The sequence below is a fragment of the Enhydra lutris genome, unplaced genomic scaffold (assembly GCF_002288905.1).
Source record: "Enhydra lutris kenyoni isolate GAN:26980312 unplaced genomic scaffold, ASM228890v2 scaffoldscaffold48, whole genome shotgun sequence".
NCBI lineage: Eukaryota > Metazoa > Chordata > Mammalia > Carnivora > Mustelidae > Enhydra > Enhydra lutris.
In genome coordinates, this window is record NW_019154132.1 from 5,669,906 (window position 1) to 5,688,325 (window position 18,420).

The following is an 18,420-nucleotide window of genomic DNA, read 5'->3' on the forward strand; positions in this document are numbered from 1 at the left end:
CAAGCCCTCACAGAGCCCTTTCTGCGTTCTAAGCCCTTGTTGGACCCCTTTACCTCAATAACCTATTTATAAGCCTCAGAGCGGCTCCATGTTGTAGATACTATTAATTTTGCCCACTTTACAGATGGGAAAGTTGAGTCAGAGAGAGGTTAAATAACTTGCCCAAGGTTACCCAGCTAGCAAATGACACAGCCAGAACTAGTCTGGATCCAGAATCAGTGCTCTCAATCTGTTTAGATTAATAGAATGTGTGATTAAGCTAACTGCATAGGAAAAGACCACGACTTAGAGTACAGTTTTCCTTGGAGGAAGAAAGCAAGCACTTGTTAGTTGGCAGCTGCTTTCTTCTACTGGCCTGAGATCTATGTGCACTACCAGGCAGTGGAGGCTCCTTCTGAGTGGGGCTGGAGAAAGTCTCTGAGCAGGGAATGGCCAATCAACAAGGCTTTGTAGAACACAGAGGGCCAGCTGTCCATCCTGTGGGCACACTCTCATCGGGAATTTTTAGAAAAGGAGCACCTGGCCTCCACTTACTGAGAGATTTATCTCTGTTCCAACTTCCGTATTATTCCCAGTAAGCAGAATCCCGCCACTGCCCAACAAGAGAAATTTCATGCCTATTTGTACACAGATGCTGTCCTGTCCCAGGAAATAGGTCTGTTCCCTGCCTGTCCCTTCTTCCCTGTCATTTTCTCAGATTCCAGAAATATCCAGAAAAAGAAAGAGGAGGGGTAAGAGCGGATTTCCCAAGGGAGCTCAGATTTACATTGGGAAAAAGGGCATGAAAATATCTTCATTCACGGATCCAGTCACTACCATTTATCCCATTCAGTCGTGGCCCTTTGTTAATATTGCACGTAGGTATAGAAGTAATATTTACACGTGACTGAGTAGGTTGAACAGAGGAGGGAAGACTGGACAAAGAATGAGAGCAGAAGTCACAGAGCAGGGCACTAACTTTCCTCTGCCAAGGGAGTTTCCAGGGTGCTGGGGAGAAGTTCTCAGGTTTATTAGCTTGTAAGAGTTAAACATACTTTGTTAGGAAGAGTTTTACCAGGCGACCGTGGAGGAGAGGTCAGGATTTTGCTTTCCACAAGTGCTCTTGCACTTGCCTCTTTTTTAAAAACCGATTTTCAGGGGATAATTGTAGGTTATAGATTCATGTGCAATTGTAAAACAGATCGTGTGTACATTTACCCCATTTCCACCAGTGGTAGCGCTCTGCCAGACTACAGCAGTTTTACATCCGGTTATTGACAGTGACACAATCCATTGCTCTTGGGCAGATTTTTCCAGATGTATCTAAATTCATTTGTTCATATGTATATTTAGTTCTATACAGTTTTATCATGTGTAGAATATTCACCTACACTAAAATGAAGATACGAAATAGTTCCATCACCGTAGCGATCCTTCATGTTGTTCTTTTACGACTGTAGCTCCCCCCACCACATCTATCTGCTGTCCCTAACCCCTAGTAATCACTAATCTGTTCTCCATTTCTAAAATGGAGAAGCACCTTTGGGAATTGGCACTTCTCACAGGGTATCATTCCCTGTAGATCCAACCAGGTCGCATGGATTAGCATTACATGGTGTGGATACACCACAACTCATTTAACCGTTCACCTGCTGAACAACCTCTGGTACACTCGCTTTTGAGCTCTTGGATCATAGACAGATTGGTCTTCTAGTGGTTGTTTTAACTTTATCTCATTTTATTACCATATCCATAGACCAAAAACTTCTGGAGTGATGTGAAAAAAATTCATCTGGTGTATTTTTCATACCGTTAGAGACACATTATCATGACAGTTGAGTTACTGTTGCATCCCTGCCAAACCAGTAGATGACATTTTGTAACATTCCCAGCTGCAGATACATTTCCTTACCCCATGAATGCAGATGCCTCTGTAGGAAGCTATTGGGATGTGTTCCATGTTTTTTCAGATTTTGTAATTATCAGCTTCACACATCTGGGAGGGTCAAGCCCTGAAGAATTCCAGTGTGGACCTTAGTTCCTTGCCCCCAGTCAATCCGTGATTACTTTGGCTTCTTTTTTTCTTTTTCTTTTTTTTTTTTTTTAAGGTTATTTATTTATTTATTTATTTGACAGAGAGGAGGAGAGAGTTCACAAGTAGGCAGAGAGGCAGATAGAGAGAGAGAGGGGGAAACAGGCTCCCCGCTGAGCAGAGAGCCCAATGCGGGGCTCGATCCCAGGACCCTGAGACCCTGACCTGAGCCAAAGGCAGAGGCTTTAACCCACTGAGCCACCCAGGTGCCCCTTACTTTGGCTTCTTAAGGAGTGTGCCCTCTAGTCGCAAATACTCTGTTAGACTAGAGTTAGGTTGCCATCGTCATCGTCGTATAAAGAGAACTGTGGGAGTGCAAGAGGGGGACGGAGAATAGGGAGTTAAGATTTAAAAATAAGAAGGAAAAAGTGGTTCAAAAGCTTGCCAAGAAAGTTTTTGTTCATTTGTCCTTAAGATATTTGGGGAGAGATTGAATCAAGCTGTTTAGCTTTTTGCTCAGAAATGTTCTCTTGTGTGTGATAATTAACTTGGCTTCAGCCAAGAGGTTATATAGGCTTGTGTGTTTGGGCTAACACTGACGGATGCCTTTTCTCTGTGTGTAGAGAATTGTTAAAGGAGATGGTCTAAAACATTGAAGACCACAGATATGTACCTTAATAATTTTTAGACTATTGGAGAAAAGCAGGGAAGAAAACAGAAGCCCTTATAAGATACTCCTATTGATTTGTTTTCTTTTTGGAAAGGTCAAGGAATATTTCCACGGCAGAGGAACAACCCAATTAATATCTATCCAATAACACTCAATGATAATATTATCCAGCTTTTCATGTATTGACAAGGGAGATTGATGCTCTAGGTTGACAGAGCACAAAAGGTAAAAGTTAGAGCTAAGAGTTTATCTGAAAACTTGTGTCAACTCTCAGTGGAGATAATAGAGGTATTTCTCAGTGGTTTTTCCTTTGGGAGTGGGATGCAGTGTGATTTTTTTTGTTTGTTTTAAATGTCATCTTTTAATTATATTTTGGATAATGATGAAGAGAGATGCAATTTGGTTATGAGAGTAAATCTTAAAAGGCTCAGTGACTTCTTTATCTATTGCTTAAAACAACTCCCACTAGTAAAGAGTGTTTCATTAATTGTTGTTACTTGGGAATTATGGAATTAGAACAGCTGACATTTCTTTTATCATTCATATATTTAAGTGACAGTGGCATTACTTACTCTAAATTAAGTTCCTTTCATGGTTAAAAAATTACAAGTGTGACAAGAAATAGAGCACTATTAACTTTTATTTTGGAAAGCAATTTTTCTAATACAGATATGAAAGCACACTTTTTCAGAATGCAAGGTAGACAAATATCCTTTGGTTCTATAACAGGAAGAAATAGGTAAGTACATCCAACTTAAAACTTCAGGAATTTTAACAGTGGGTAAACAGTGGGGTTTGAAAGGTACGCCAGTGTGTTTTCATGTTCTCCACATTAAGAAAAGAAGAAAGCGTTCTTCTTTGGTGCTCATGTAAATACTGTAGCAAAGATGCTTTCCCTTTTGACATCAAGGTCCTGAGCTAAATTTCTCTCTCAAGTTGGAGCTGACACTTACAGATGTCATGGCAAATGGAATCAGAGCAAGAACAGGCCGCTAGTATCTCTTGGAAGGACTTTGCTGACCCTGCCATCCAAAGGCCTGTCCCCTAGGACCACAGCGCTCTGTCATTTTGGCTCAGGGCATTTACAGAATCGCTTTCCATTTCTGCACCTTTCTTCCTCAAAGACTTCTCAATTCTAGTTAGCTTTTTAGCCTGTGGCTCAGTTTTGATAACTCTTATTAATAAGGAAACTTGATATATTTGAAATAAGTAAAAACATATCTCAACTAACAACTCCATATAGCATCTGGTGGTGTATCCTCAAATGCCTATTATGAACGGAGTTTACCATATAAAAATTGATGGGTGAAGAATCCACATTTAGTTGAAATTGATTAATTAATGACCACCTTAGTGCACTAAGAGTGTGATTCAGTTTCTTTTTAAAAAAGTCTCACCTGCCAGTTTTGGGAACACCTTGTTACCTGAAGCTCTTTATGTAATTTAAGCAATTATAAACAAAACACAGCAATCAAACATAAGCCACTTCTGTATTGAAAATGGAAAATGTAGAAGACAAGTAAACTGTTAGGAAGGCTAACTTTTGCTGAATGAAACTTCGCTGTTGTTGTTGTTGTTTAAGTAACCAGTGTGGGGCCTCAGCTCACCGCCAAGAGATCAAGGTGAGGTGAGGTCAAGAGTCAGACACTCAACCGACTGAGCCTTCTAGGAGCCCCATGAATGAAACTTTTATTTGCGGTATACTATGCAGCAGTACTTAATTCTCTTGAGTTCTAGGATCTTAGATTGAAATATGAGGGAAAGGGGTGGAAGATAATATAAACACTGTATTTTGACAACTAGTCAAAGGGAGATACGAGAGGTGGGATGTGAATCCTAGATTCATTATATTGGAGTCAATATATTTAGCTTTTAACTTTTTTTATTTATTTTATTTTATTTTTTTAACTCTTTTTAAAAAAATATTTATTTACTTGAGAAAGAGAGAGTGCAAGAGCAGGGGGAGGGATGGAGGGCAAAGCAGAGAGCCCAATGTGTGGTTAGTCATGGGATCATGGTCTGAGCTAAAGACAGCACTTAACCAACTGAGCCACCCAGGCATCCCACTTTAGCTTTCAACTTTTAATAATGCTAAGCGAGGTCTGACTATTCCCTTTACATTTTCAGATGGTTCTGAATTACTCTGTACTGTTGTCAGTACAACAGTTAACCAACTTAACTTCATGTTTCTGCCTCCATATGTTTGATTTTCTCTTTCCCCCTTATTGGAAGAACTTTATCTTTTTAAACCCTGCATGTCATTTAAGACCATAGTCCTCTAAGCCTTCCAAAGCATTTTTGTTCAGCCGACCTTAAAGTAGACTCCTCCCTTCCTCTGTGATTCCATAGAACCTAGCTTCTGTTATTTGTGCGACCTATCACTTATGTGGTCAAAGGTTTGTTCCTCTCTCTGATTTGAAAGTGTACACTGCTCGAGAGCATGAACTATGGGATTACAAATGCCTGGGCTCAAATTCTAGATTGAGCACTTACTCGTTTGGCTAACCCAGTGCCATTCCCAGCCCCATTTTTCTTTGGATATGGCACAGTTTCGAGTTTAAGAAACCAGACACTCATTTTCCCGGCATCCCTCATATGTGGTGGTGGCTGCCTGACACAGTTCTGGGCAGTGAAATGTAAGGAGGAGTTTAGAGGCCTTTTGAGGTAGGTTTTGCTTCCCTGTAAAGCAATAGGCCTGAGAGTCATGCCTATTAGAATTGCCCTTGCCGCCACCACCTCCCTTTTCCCCTCTCCCTCCTTCTTCTTCTTCTTCCTCCTCCTCCTCCTCTTCTTTTTCTTTCTCTCCTTTTTTGTTAAGATTTGATTTTTTTAGCAATCTCTATACCCAACATGGGGCTCGAACTCACAACTCCAAGATCAAGATTCACATGCCCTACCGACTGAGCCAGCCAGGCGCCCCCTACTTCCTTCTTGCCTGGACTGTGATGACTACAGATGGAAAAGCCTTTTTGCAGTCATGAGAACACTATGATAAGGATGAAAACCAAACCAAGGGTGGTGGAACAAAAAGAAAGAGCAAGCTTCCTTGAGGATATCCTCAAGCTGCCGTGCAGAACCTGGAATCAAGCCTACATCTAGAATCCTTGTTATAGGAATGAAATGTTTCGTATTTGGACCACTCATAATAAGATCTTTTGTGGCTTGCAGCCAGAAGCTTTTCTAGATAGCTTTGTAATCTGGCACAAATTAGTGAAGCTCTCTAAACTTCGGTTTTCTCATCTATAAGGTGGAGCTAATAGTGGCCTAAGAGAGTGGATGTGAGGATTAAAAGAGATAGTATTTTCTGACACATGGTAAGCAGATCATCTTCTTTTGGCTCCTTCCTTCATATAATATTGTTTATCAGAAAGCATGTACTGAATGTTTTTGTACAAATATAAGCTACAGTAAATATCTGATGACTGAATTAAATGACTATTAAAATAAACAAGTTGAGCAGACTTTTCAAGACCAGCTACTATAGTGGCTTCCCACAGATTTGTTAACAGCCCAGTAGATAGGAGAAGGAATTCACCTAATAATCCTGGTATAGCTGGTGGAGAGAAGTTTTTGGAAAGTAGTTCCGGGCAACCGGATTCCTTACTAGAGTAGGTTAAAAAAATGGCTACAGATTCTAATCTTCTCACTAATTCTTCCTCTACTCCTTAAAATGTAACTTGGCCATGTGATTTAGTTTGGCCTATAGGGATAGTGGCAAACCTGATGCAGGAAGAAGCTTGTAAAGTGTTGGCACCCTGGGACTTGCTCTTTTAATGCAAGTAGGTCCCTGCAAGCCACCATGTACGTAAGCCTGAGCTAGCCTGTTGGATGCTGAGAAAGGACAAAGGTGTCCTAGCTGACAGGCAGCCAACACCAGACATGTTAAGTGCTAAACCTAGTTGAGAATAGAAAAACCTCTTCCTGAGCCCAAAGTGCCAACCAATATTGAGCTAAGTGAATAGTTTTCTTAAACTATTAAGTTTTTGCCACAAAAAATAAGTGACATAGGGTTGGTCTTGGGAACCCCTGATATAGGGTTAGATAGATGGGTGCTGAGTATCTCCAGATGGAATGCCTAGAGAAGGAGAGAAGGGCACCATATCCCTTTTGGAGTGTTCCAGCTTGGTTCTGGAATCTAAAACTAATCATGAAGAAGCATCAGACAGATGATCTCAAACTGAGAAACATTCTGTAAGACAATTGGTCAGCGTTCTTCAAAATGTCAGTGTCTTCTAGGACAAAGAGATGCCAAGTAGCTGCTCCAGGGTAAAGCTGTCTCACTAAAGAGAAATGGTACATAAATGTAGTATGTGACCCTAGATTGGCTCCTGCACTGGAGGGAGAAAAGCCTGGAATGACATTCCTGGGAAAACTGACAAAACTTGAATATGAACTACAGATTAGAGAAGAGTATTATATTGGTGTGGAATTTCCTAAATTTGTTAACCATGCTATAGATACATAAAATAATATTTTTGTTCTTCAGAAATATACATGGAAGTATTATGGACGGAAGGAACATGGTGCAAGGAGCCAACTCTGAAATGACTCAACAAAGTATTACATATAATACATATATTTATGTAATTATAAATATGTAAATAAATATAAAAATAACTGATATAGCTACTGGCACACTCTTTTGATTGAGGGAAGTTTTAGAGAGTGTGCTCACTCTTCTGCAGATTATACTTTCTGTGTGCTCAGATAAAGTGAGTTGTGACACATGAGCACCATGGAGCTTCTAAGAGCGAACCAAAATCATGGTCACTAATTGTTGATAGCAAGGTACTGTATGTGTGTTGTTTGCTCCTTTAGGGTGATGACAGATGGGAATTTAGAGTTCCTGTACTCTGACTTTTGACGAATGACCTGCCGTGACCAGTGTGCACCCCTAACTTGCTGACACCGTTAGCTTCTTGGGCCTTCTCATTGGAGCACTTGGACTGAGACATGCTTGTCAGTTCTCTTCTTTAAGGAAGTTTATTACTAGGCATGGCTGTGCTAGCATCCTTCATAACTCAGGGGTAATACTAGCTCTCCACCAAGAGATGCCTACCTTATTGATGTAGGCTTGACTCCTGCACTTCCTGCTTGTGAACATATTGAAAGAATGGCTGAGGAGAGTTATCTGGCTGTCCTCTCAGGGCCATTTTCCTTGCTTTGATTAAGGCTGAAGTCGTACTTCTCTATCGTAGCAGGACAAATACATCTTAGTCTTTCTGTATTTGGAGGATGAATCTCTTCTGGCATCGTTTGGTTTCATTTTTCTGGACTTTTCACGTGGTTCTTGATCCACTATCACTGGTCTTTTAGGATGTTCATAACCTTACTAAGATCCCGATTTCCATGTTTTATGGCACTGAGACGGGTGCCCTGGGTCTATACATTTCCCACCGATGCATGATGGCTAGACTTTAGAGAAGGCAACCTAAGACCCACATAAAAGCTGAAATTTGTTATTTGTCTTGTGTCCTGAGAGAAGGCTTCAAGAAGACCGGATTTCATGCATTAAAATGATCTTTGTCTCCCCAACAGGACCTGTCTCACAAATAGCTCTATATGGTGCTCTCCCTGTTCTTTGGTTTATCAGGATTTATGTATCTATCAGCAAGAAGCAGAAACCATAGATAACAGTGGTTTAAGTCCTACAGACTTTTATAATTCATTTCAAAGATGAACAGGTCCTTCCTAGTGTGTAGGCTGCAGGGGTGGTTTTGAAAGGCCCAAGCTCTTTGCACTCACCCTCTCTCTTTTCAGCACAGTGGCTTTCATCAGCCAGCTTGTGGCCCTCTGGCCACGTGTTGGCTGCTGCAGCTCCAGGTATCGTATTCTCGCGTGTAGCATCTAATGCAAGAAGGAAGACCCATTGGTTCCAAAGGACCCATATCTTGCCTTTGAGCATCCTAGAAATTTCCCTGTGCATCTCATTGGCCATGTCTTCCCCTAAATGAGTCATTGGAAAACAGGGCTCCCTCCCTCCCCAGGGGTCGGTATATTGCTACCCAAACTCCAAAGAAAGCAGGATGGCTGCTGGGAAGGCAACCAGCATGGTCCACCACACCCAAATTAAAGGCTCTAGGAGCAGAGGGATACAGATTCCTGGATGCAAGCCCCTGAGGGAAGCTGGAGACATCTGTATGGAGGATGTGTAGTAGACAAAGCCATTGGGAATTGCTTCACGTACTGTTGATTAGTATGTGCATCAGAAACTCTTTTCTCTTTCATTAAACTACAGAAAACTGAAATTCAGGATGCAAGAAAGAAAGGAAGATGGTCCAAAGTGAGCTTTTGAGATGGGTGTTGAAGGGTTTGTTGTTTTAAGTTTATTCAAATGCAGTCTAGCTCAGATTGTGTTAAGGACTGCTGTCTTTACAGCTTACAGAATCTGATTCCCAGTCTGCTCCACACCGTGGAAAGTTCTTTTAAAAGAGGTCTGCCTTTGGATTGTGTGAAGGACTTATTGACAGAATTGTGTGGAATCAAGGATATATACAACTAGAGAAATTTTTCAGGCAGGAGATCGATCTTTGGACACAGCTTGGAAAGTCAATCATCCTGTAGCAAGTCTCTAAGGAATTCAGGAGTTGTAGCTGGAAAGCAGGGGATCAAGGACTGAGTCCGTGGTGGGAAGAGAAGAACTCAGAATTTATGGAACTGTGCTGGCTTTTCTAGACTTGCCTTTGGGTGTCCGGTGTCACACTGGGATACTGTGGGGCTTGTATCTTTTGTGACTGCCAGCATAACTAATGATCAAGGGAAGGGGACACTTTTGCCCAAGACCACTGCTAACTACTAGTCCTGTCAACTCACTCTGTATGTAATAGTCAAATTCAGTGTGAAAGGCATGTTTGGTGTGGTAGACAGAAACCCAAATTCAGAAAAATCTATTGATATCTTTGAACATTTACTTATGCAAATCATTCTGCTTGCTTTCATGGAAAGTGGTAAAGTCTATCAGGAAATTGGCAGTTAGTTACAAAGTAGAAAGCACACAGGCATAACTGGAATTTTCTGATGGTTTGAAGTACTATGAGCATAGCCCCTCTCTGACAATGTTTAGATATTGGATACATACTTGAAGGGAAAAAACAGATTTGAGTCCCATTGTTGATGATTTTGATCAAATGGTATTTATTTTTTTTTAAGATTTTATTTATTTATTTGTCAGAGAGACAGAGAGAGTATAGGTAGGCAGAGTGGCAGGCAGAGGCAGAGGGAGAAGCAGGCTCCATGCGGAGCAAGGAGCCCGATGTGGGACTGGATCCCGGAACACTGGGATCATGACCTGAGCTGAAGGCAGCCCCTTAACTGACTGAGCCACCAAGGTGTCCCTTAAATGGTATTTATTTTTTAAGTATAGATAGTAATGCCAGTTCTCACATTCCCCCTAGGATCACTGTGAGGATCGAAATCAAAATAATATTGATGAAATGTTTTGTAACTGATAAAGTTCTATAAAACATGAATGCTAATTCGTTGTTTCAATATTTCTTGACATACCGTTATTCTGGGGAAGTGTCAGTTCATGAAGTCAGAGAATTGCTAGAAATTAGCCCCTTTTGACAAGGAAGGAAAAATACATTTAACATAATTAAAAAAAAATGTTTTTCAGTTCGGTAGTTTGAAATTTTAATTCAGTCTTTGACTTTGCAACAAAACATTTTGAGAGGGAACCTCAAGATGCAGAGGATGTTTACATTCCAACAGTTAAGTCACTGAGAAATAAAATAAAATGGACAAAATATCGAAACAGAAGCCCTGTTAAGGTCCTTGGCTTCAAGGAGCTTGTGACCCAGTGGCAGCTGCACCGTATAAAGGAAGCTCAGTGATGAGCAGTGGTGAAGGTTGGGATGAATGGTTAAAATAGTCCTCTTTTCCTGTTGTTCCTTTTGTGTGTTTCAGTTCTCTCCTTTCTGAGATGTCTTTTTCAGAAATGGCATTTCTGATATCACCACTGTTAAAATATCACTTCATATTATGATAGATAAGAACTCTCACAGATTATATCATCAGAGAAAGTCACTGTATTGAAAACTTCATTTAAAGTCTACAGTTCTTCATAATACTACCATTCAAATGAAACAAGTAATTTAATACCATCCACTCACTTTGCAAATATCTGTGCACCTGCTTTGTGACACACACTGTTCTAGCCACTGGAGATGTATTAGTGATGAAAACCAGCAAAGATCCTGCCCTTGTGGATTACAGACTAGCAGCAGTCTGACAATAAACAATAAATAAAAGAAGTATGAAAGGTTGTAGTATCTTAGAAGATGATACTCTCTGAAGAAAACAGGGCAGAATAAGGGGGATTGGAATGTACTGGTGGAGTGGTATATAGTTTTCAAGTGGGTGGTCAGGGAGGCCTCCCTGAGAAGGTGACATTTGGTCAGAGACCTGAAACAGGTGGGGGGAAAGACCATTCCCAGTGGACACACCTGTCCAAGTAGAGGGTGCAAATTTGAGTGTACCTGCATGTCTGCAGGGTAGGAGACCAATGGCCAGAGGAGAGGCAGTTGGCAGATAACCTTTGCGATGCTGCTCAATATTAAACAAAATTATTTTGCAGTACTTTGTATTTCATTGAAAGCTTCTTTAGAGTAGACCTTAGTTAATTACTTCTAACCTGAGCCTCATCCTAGACTGTTAAGAGCTGGAAGGAACTTGAGATGCTGTATTATTGCTGTTCTTTCATTTTATGGGAGAAGCAGCTCAGGTCCACTGAAATAATTGGCTACATAGTGGCTCAGTTGGTAAATCTTAGTGTTTGCAGGATGGTTGTGGTAATGAGAAAAAGGAAATATCTTCTAAAAATATTGTGAGGAACATGCAGAAATTTTCTTTAAAGTTTGTAAATGTTTAGCTCCTTAAAATTTTTATTTTTATGTGGTAAAATATATACAATATAAAATTTGCCAAGGATACAATTCACTGATATTGATTACAGCCACAATGTTGTCAACCATTGGCACTATTGATTTCCAAAACATTGTCATCATCTTGAGCAGAAACTCAGTATTCATTAAACAGTAACTCCCCATTTTCCCCTCCCTCCAGTCCCTCTAATAACCTCTAGTCTTACTGTCTCCATGAATTTACTTATTCTAGGTATTTCTCGTATGTGAAATCATACAATATGTATGCTTTTGTGTCTGGCTTCTTTCACTTAGCATATTTTTTTCGGGGTTCATCCATGCTGTAGCAAATATTAGAACTTCATTTCCTTTTAGGGCTGAATAATATTCCATTTTCTACATGTACCACATTTTGTTTATTCATTGAGTTTTGACATTGAGCTGTTTTTTTACCTTTCATCTACTGTAGATAATTCTGCTGTGAACATTGGTGCACAGTTCTCTTGAGTCCCTTTTTCCAGTTTTTTGGGTATCTATATATCCATCCTTGTATCTATGTCTGTAACTATATTTTGTGTATACATATATACACACACACACATGCAAATGGATAGAGATAGATAGATCAATCTATTGAAGGGGAGAGAGAGAGAAGAATGGCTGCATCATATAGTGACTATGTTTAACTTTTGGAAGAACCACCAAGCTGTTTCCCACAGCAGCTGCACCATGTTGCATTCCCAGCAGCGATGCCCAAGGGTTCCAATTTGTTCCTGTCCATGTTGGCACTTGTTTTCTCAGTTTTTTGTTTGTTTGTTTTGTACTATAGCCAGCCTAGTATGTGTGAAGTAGTGTCTCACTGTGGTTTGGGTTTACATTGCCCTAACGACTAAGGATGTGTGGAGCATCTTTTCATGTGCCTGTTGGCTGTTTGTAGAACTTCTTTGGAGAAATGTCTATAGAAATCTTTTGCCCATTTTTAAGTTGTATTGTTTGTCTGTGTGTTGTTGAGTTGTAGGAGTTCTTTATATATCCTGGGTAGTAAACCCTTAATATATATAATTTGCAAATCCTTTCTCTCATTTTGTGTGTTATCTTTCCACTCTCCCCTCCCTTTTTTTTCCCATGAAGTTATGTTTATTTGAATTATTTTAAAATATTAAGCCAATGAGCTAATGTTAAAATTAAAAAAAATACAGGGTTTCAACATTTGAAAGAATCTTCTTCTGAGCATTTGCTCAATATTTTTCTCAGAAACAGTTGTATAGAACCCTTATATTAATGACTGTTACAGCTAAAATTTTTACAGCATTTTTTAATGTGCCTATTGATTTACATGGACTGTCTTATTTAGTCTTAATGACAGACTTATATGGAAGGAAGTTACAATTATCTTCCCCATTTTCACAAGAGTAGTCCCTCTCTTTTTTTTAATGAAGACTTTCATTTTTTAGAGCAGTTTTAGGTTCATGGCAAAACTAAGACAGAGTTCTCATATACCCTCTGTACCTTACTCTGCCCCTACCCATGAGTACTCCCCAATGATCAGAATTCCCTACGAGAGTGCTATAGTTTTTACAGTTGAAGAACCTATATTGACACATCATTATTACCCAAAATTCATTGTTTACCTTAGGGTTCAGTCTTGGGGCTGTACATCCAGTGGGTTTGGACAAATGTGTAATGACATTATCCTTCATTATAATATCATGTAGAGTATTTTCATTGCCCTAAAAATTCTCTCTGCTTCTTGTGCATTGTCTAACTAAAGTGTAATTATATTATGGAACCATCTCTCTGTGGCTCAAGATCATCACATTCTAGAGAGGAAGACACATAGGCTTTACTTGTCTTGGTTCAGATTAAATACTGTGTGTTTGTGTGTAGTTCTTTTTCACAGTCAACAACTGCCCATTCTCAGCCTTCTCTCATGTTGGTGATCTGACCTCTTCTGCATGGCACAGTGATTTTTCTAGGCCTTTTGGGAGAAGGTTTGAGAAATATCTCCACCCACCCACCACCCCCACTGCCTTCCACCAAGAGCACAGATACCCTATGCCTTCAGAGGCATGGCGTTGAGCAGTAGCAGCCAGTTTTAGTCTTTCCTCAGTGCTCTTTGTTCCCCATCCTGACCGTTGGCTAGCGTGGCCATTTTCTCTCTGAGATAACTCTTGCTCACAGGGTCTCTGCTTGGAAGGGCCAGACAGGAGGCTATGTGCTGAGCCTTGTGTGGTGACTTGGTTTCTCTCTTGCCAGTGCTGCTTTTTCACAGCTGTTGAGGCAAAGCATGGAGGGCCATCTGCTGTAGAAGGGGACAGTTTATGGGATTAGATGGCTGTAGGCTCTAAGACCCACTTAGTTTCTTCACTTTCACACTGAAGACTTCTTACTGTCCTCTTTTCAGTTGCCATTTGCCTCTCCTGCCCCCCCCCCCTTTTTTTTTCCTCTTCTTTTTAATTTTCCCACCTCTGGGCTCTCATCTCACATCATTTTGCTTCTATATATAGGCTGACCTTCTTAGAATGATTTTCACCAAAAACAAAAACAATTTTTCCTGTGTCGGTTGCTCCATTCAGCACAAAGCTGTGTTAATGAGAATACTTAATTGCTTCCCATCCTGAATATTCTGTTTAATTGAGGATGTTTCTTTGTAGTCAGCCTTCTGCTTTAGGGACTCTGGTTTACTGGAACCCTCTAGTATTGGAATAGGGAAAAAATATACTGCCTTAAAACCCTGTCAGCACTTGAGCACCTGGCAACAAATTACCTCCGAGGAGTGCCAAAGACCTGAAAATTAGACTTGCCTTGGCTGACAGTATCTCTAAGTGTCTAGTTATTTATGGCTCACTTTCTTCCATAAAGAATTGGAAGTATCATATAAAAGCATGTACAAGAGGATAAAATAAATAGTTGAGATAATCAGGACAAAGAGGAAATTAGGATAAGAAAATAAAACTGGGCCAAGAGTCACACGGAGAAATGTGCCCTGAACACTTGTACAGTTGTAGAGGTGACCCGCAAGGTTGGTTCTAACCTTCCATGGGCCAGACTAAGGAGAACATTATGACCAATTATGTAACTCATGGTATCGTTAAAGTGAAAAACAATCCAGTTGTTCAGGGGAAAGAAGCTTATTCCATCTTCTTAGATCTGAAATCAGTTTAGTTAATGACATCTCCTAGGGAAGACCATGTGATACGGTGATCAGCATCGTGGACAGAAGTGTCTGGTGTCTTACTAATGTCCTAGCAGGAAAGCACAGTGCACGGCGCAATTCAGAAGAAGCTGTTCTAGATGGGACCAAAACAAAGTGTTTCAAAGGCAAAATTTGGTACAACTCAGCAAACAGATGCCACATCCTTTCTTGCAACTCTCCACAGTAATTGATTGTCACAAGTAGGCTTCTCCATAAGAATAATTGTGAGACTTGAGTGTGGCGAAAGAAAGCTTGAGGCCTGTTTCTGTTCCTGGCTTCTAACGAAGAGCTCATCCTTTACCAAGGTGGTTGGGATTCCAGGTGTTTGCTGTAATGGCTCCCTCACTGCTCTTAGCCTTGGGTCTTCCCATTAGAGTCAGTCTCCTATGTTCAGAAAAGGTTCTCCACTTGTCCCTACTGACAGCGAGGTGAAACTGAGGCCCCTGAATCATGTACACTGTGGATTTTTGTAGATCATGATCTTAAACTCATGTATCAGTAACCTTTGAAATGTTTTCCTTAGGAATTTTTATGTAGTCAGTCATGTATCTACAAATAAAGACAGTTTTACTTTTTTCTTTCCAATTGGTTAATCTGGTTTTTTGTTTTTGTTTTGCTCCCCCTTTCCGAATGGACATACTCTGTCTTCAAGCAAGCCCTGAATGCAAAGCAACTGGTCTTTCACCGTTGAGTATTGTATTAGCTCTTGGGTTTTTTTTTGGTTTTGTTTTTAATTTTAATTTTGTATTTTTTTAATTAACATATAATGTATTATTAGCCCCAGGGGTACAGGTCTGTGGATCACCAGGTTTACACACTTCGCAGTACTCACCATAGCACATACCTTCCCCAATATCCATAACCCCACCACCCTCTCCCTACCCCTGCCTCGGCAACCCTCAGTTTGTTTTGTGAGATTAAGAGTCTCTTATGGTTTGTCTCCCTCCCGATCCCATCTTGTTTCATTTATCCCTTTCCTACCCCCGCAAGCCCCCTACATTGCCTCTCAATTTCCTCTTATCAGGGAGATCGTATGATAATTGACTTATTTCACGCAGCATAATACCCTCTAGTTCCATCCATGTCATCTCAAATGGCAAGATTTCATTTCTTTTGATGGCTGCATAGTATTCCATTGTATATATGTACCACATCTTCTTTATCCATTCATCTGTTGATGGACATCTAGGTTTTTTCCATAGTTTGGCTATTATGGGCATTGCTGCTATAAACATTCGGGTGTGCGTGCCCCTTTGGATCACTACATTTGTATCATTAGGGTAAATACCCAGTAGTGCGATTGCTGGGTCACAGGGTAGTCTATTTTCCAGAGTGGCTGCACCAGCTTGCATTCCCATCAACAGTGTAGGAGGGTTCCCCTTTCTCCGCATCCTCGCTATCATCTGTCATTTCCTGACTTGTTAATTTTAGCCATTCTGACTGGTGTGAGGTGGTATTTCATTGTGGTTTTGATTTGTATTTCCCTGATGCCAAGTGATGTGGAGCACTTTTTCATGAGTCTGTTGGCCATCTGGATGTCTTCTTTGCAGAAATGTCTGTTCATGTCCTCTGCGCATTTCTTGATTGGATTATTTGTTCTTTGGGTGTTGAGTTTAATAAGTTCTTTCTAGATTTTAGATACTAGCCCTTCATCTGATATATCATTTGTGAATATCTTCTCCCATTCTGTCAGTTGTCTTTTGGTTTTGTTGACTGTTTCCTTTGCCGTGCAAAAACTTTTGATCTTGATGAAGTCCCAGTAGTTCATTTTTGCCCTTGCTTCCCTTGCCTTTGGTGATGTTTCTTGGAAGAAGTTGCTGCAGCTGAGGTCGAAGAGGTTGCTGTCTGTGTTGTCCTCAAGGATTTTGATGGATTCCTTTCTCACATTGAGGTCCTTCATCCATTTTGAGTCTATTTCCGTGTGTGTTGTAAGGAAATGGTCCAGTTTCATTTTTCTGCATGTGGCTGTCCAATTTTCCCAACACCATTTGTTGAAGAGACTGTCTTTTTTCCATTGAACATTCTTTCCTGCTTTGTCAAAGATTAGTTGATAATAGAGTTGAGGGTCTATTTCTGGGCTTTCTATTCTGTTGCATTGATCTATGTGTTTGTTTTTGTGCCAGTACCATACTGTCTTGATGATGACAGCTTTATAATAGAGCTGAAAGTCTGGAATTGTGATGCCACCAACTTTGACTTTCTTTTTCAACATTCCTCTGGCTATTCGAGGTCTTTTCTAGTTCCATATAAATTTTAGGATTATTTGTTCCATTTCTTTGAAAAAAAGTGATGGTATTTTGATAGGGATTGCATTAAACGTGTAGATTGCTTTAGGTAGCATAGACATTTTCACAATATTTGTTCTTCCAATCCATGTAGCTCTTGGTTTTTTTATTGTGTCTTTTATCAGATTAAAGATAAGCAAATAAGGTGTTCCTTATTTGCTGAGAATTTTTATAATGAATGGAACTTAGATATTTTCAACTGCTTTTCCTGCATCTACTGAATGATCATGTGTTTTCTTTTTTAATCTGCTTTTTTGATGAATTATATTGATTGATGTTCGTATGTTGAGCCAACCTTGCATTCCTAGGATAAATCCAGTCCTGACGTCATGTCCTCTTCATGAATTCCTGGATGCAGTTTGATAATATTTTGTTAAAGGTGATTTGTTTTCTCTGTTCATGATGCATATTGGTTTAGTTTTCTTTTCTTGGAATGTCTTTGGTTTTGGGATAAGGGTAATCCTGGCCTCATGAAATTTCATTATTCTCTACTTTCTGGAAGAATTTTATAGAATTAGTATTATTTCTTTCTTCACATTGTGATAGAATTCATAGTAAAAGCCATCTGGTCCTCAAGTTTTCTTTGTGGGAAAGTTTTTCATTACATATTCAGTATTTTTAATTGATATAGGTTATATGTTCTTCTTAATGGGCTTTGGTAGATGAGGTGGTTTTTTTTTTCTTTCTTTTTATTTTTTTTTTAGGAATTTGTCCATTTTGTATGGATTATTGAATAGTTGTTGAATTCACTTATGTAAGGTTATTCATAATATTCCTTCTAGTTCCTCATTATCTTTTTAATGTCTCTAGGATCTATTTTTAGTGAGGTCCTGTCCTTTGTTTCTGACATTGTTAATTTGTACCTTCTCTTTTTTTCTTTTTTTTTTTTTCCTTATTAGTCTGGCTGGCAATTTATCAATTGTATTGATTTTTTTTAAGCAGCCTTTGGTATACATAAAGAGTGGAATATTACTCAGTCATAAAAAAGAATAAGATCCTGCCATTTGTGGCAACATGGATGGACCCAGTGGTGAAATAAGTCAAATAGAGAGAGCTTTTATCTTTTTTATGACTAAGCAATGTTCCATTCCAAAGAACCACCTGTTCTTTGTCCATTCATCTGTTGATGGACACTTGGGTTGCTTCCATATGTTGGCTGCTATAAATAATGCTATAATAAACATAGAGGTGCAGATATCTTTTTGAATTGTGTTTTCTTTTTTGGGGGTGGGATTCCCAGTGGTGAAATTACTAGGTTGTATGGTATTTCTATTTCTCGTCTTTTGAGGAACCTCCATACTATACTGTTTCTCACAGTGGCTGCACCAATTTACATTCCCACCAACAGTGCATGAGCCTTCTTTTTCTCCACGTCCTTGCCAGTACTTGTTATTTGT

The 18,420-nt window shown here is 39.7% G+C and overlaps 1 protein-coding gene across 1 annotated transcript in view; it reads left to right on the forward strand.

Moving 5' to 3' along the window:
* Window positions 1-18,420, forward strand: part of LOC111156761 (phenylalanyl-tRNA synthetase 2, mitochondrial) — a 399,584-nt gene that overhangs the window by 164,604 nt on the left and 216,560 nt on the right. The window lies entirely within an intron of this gene.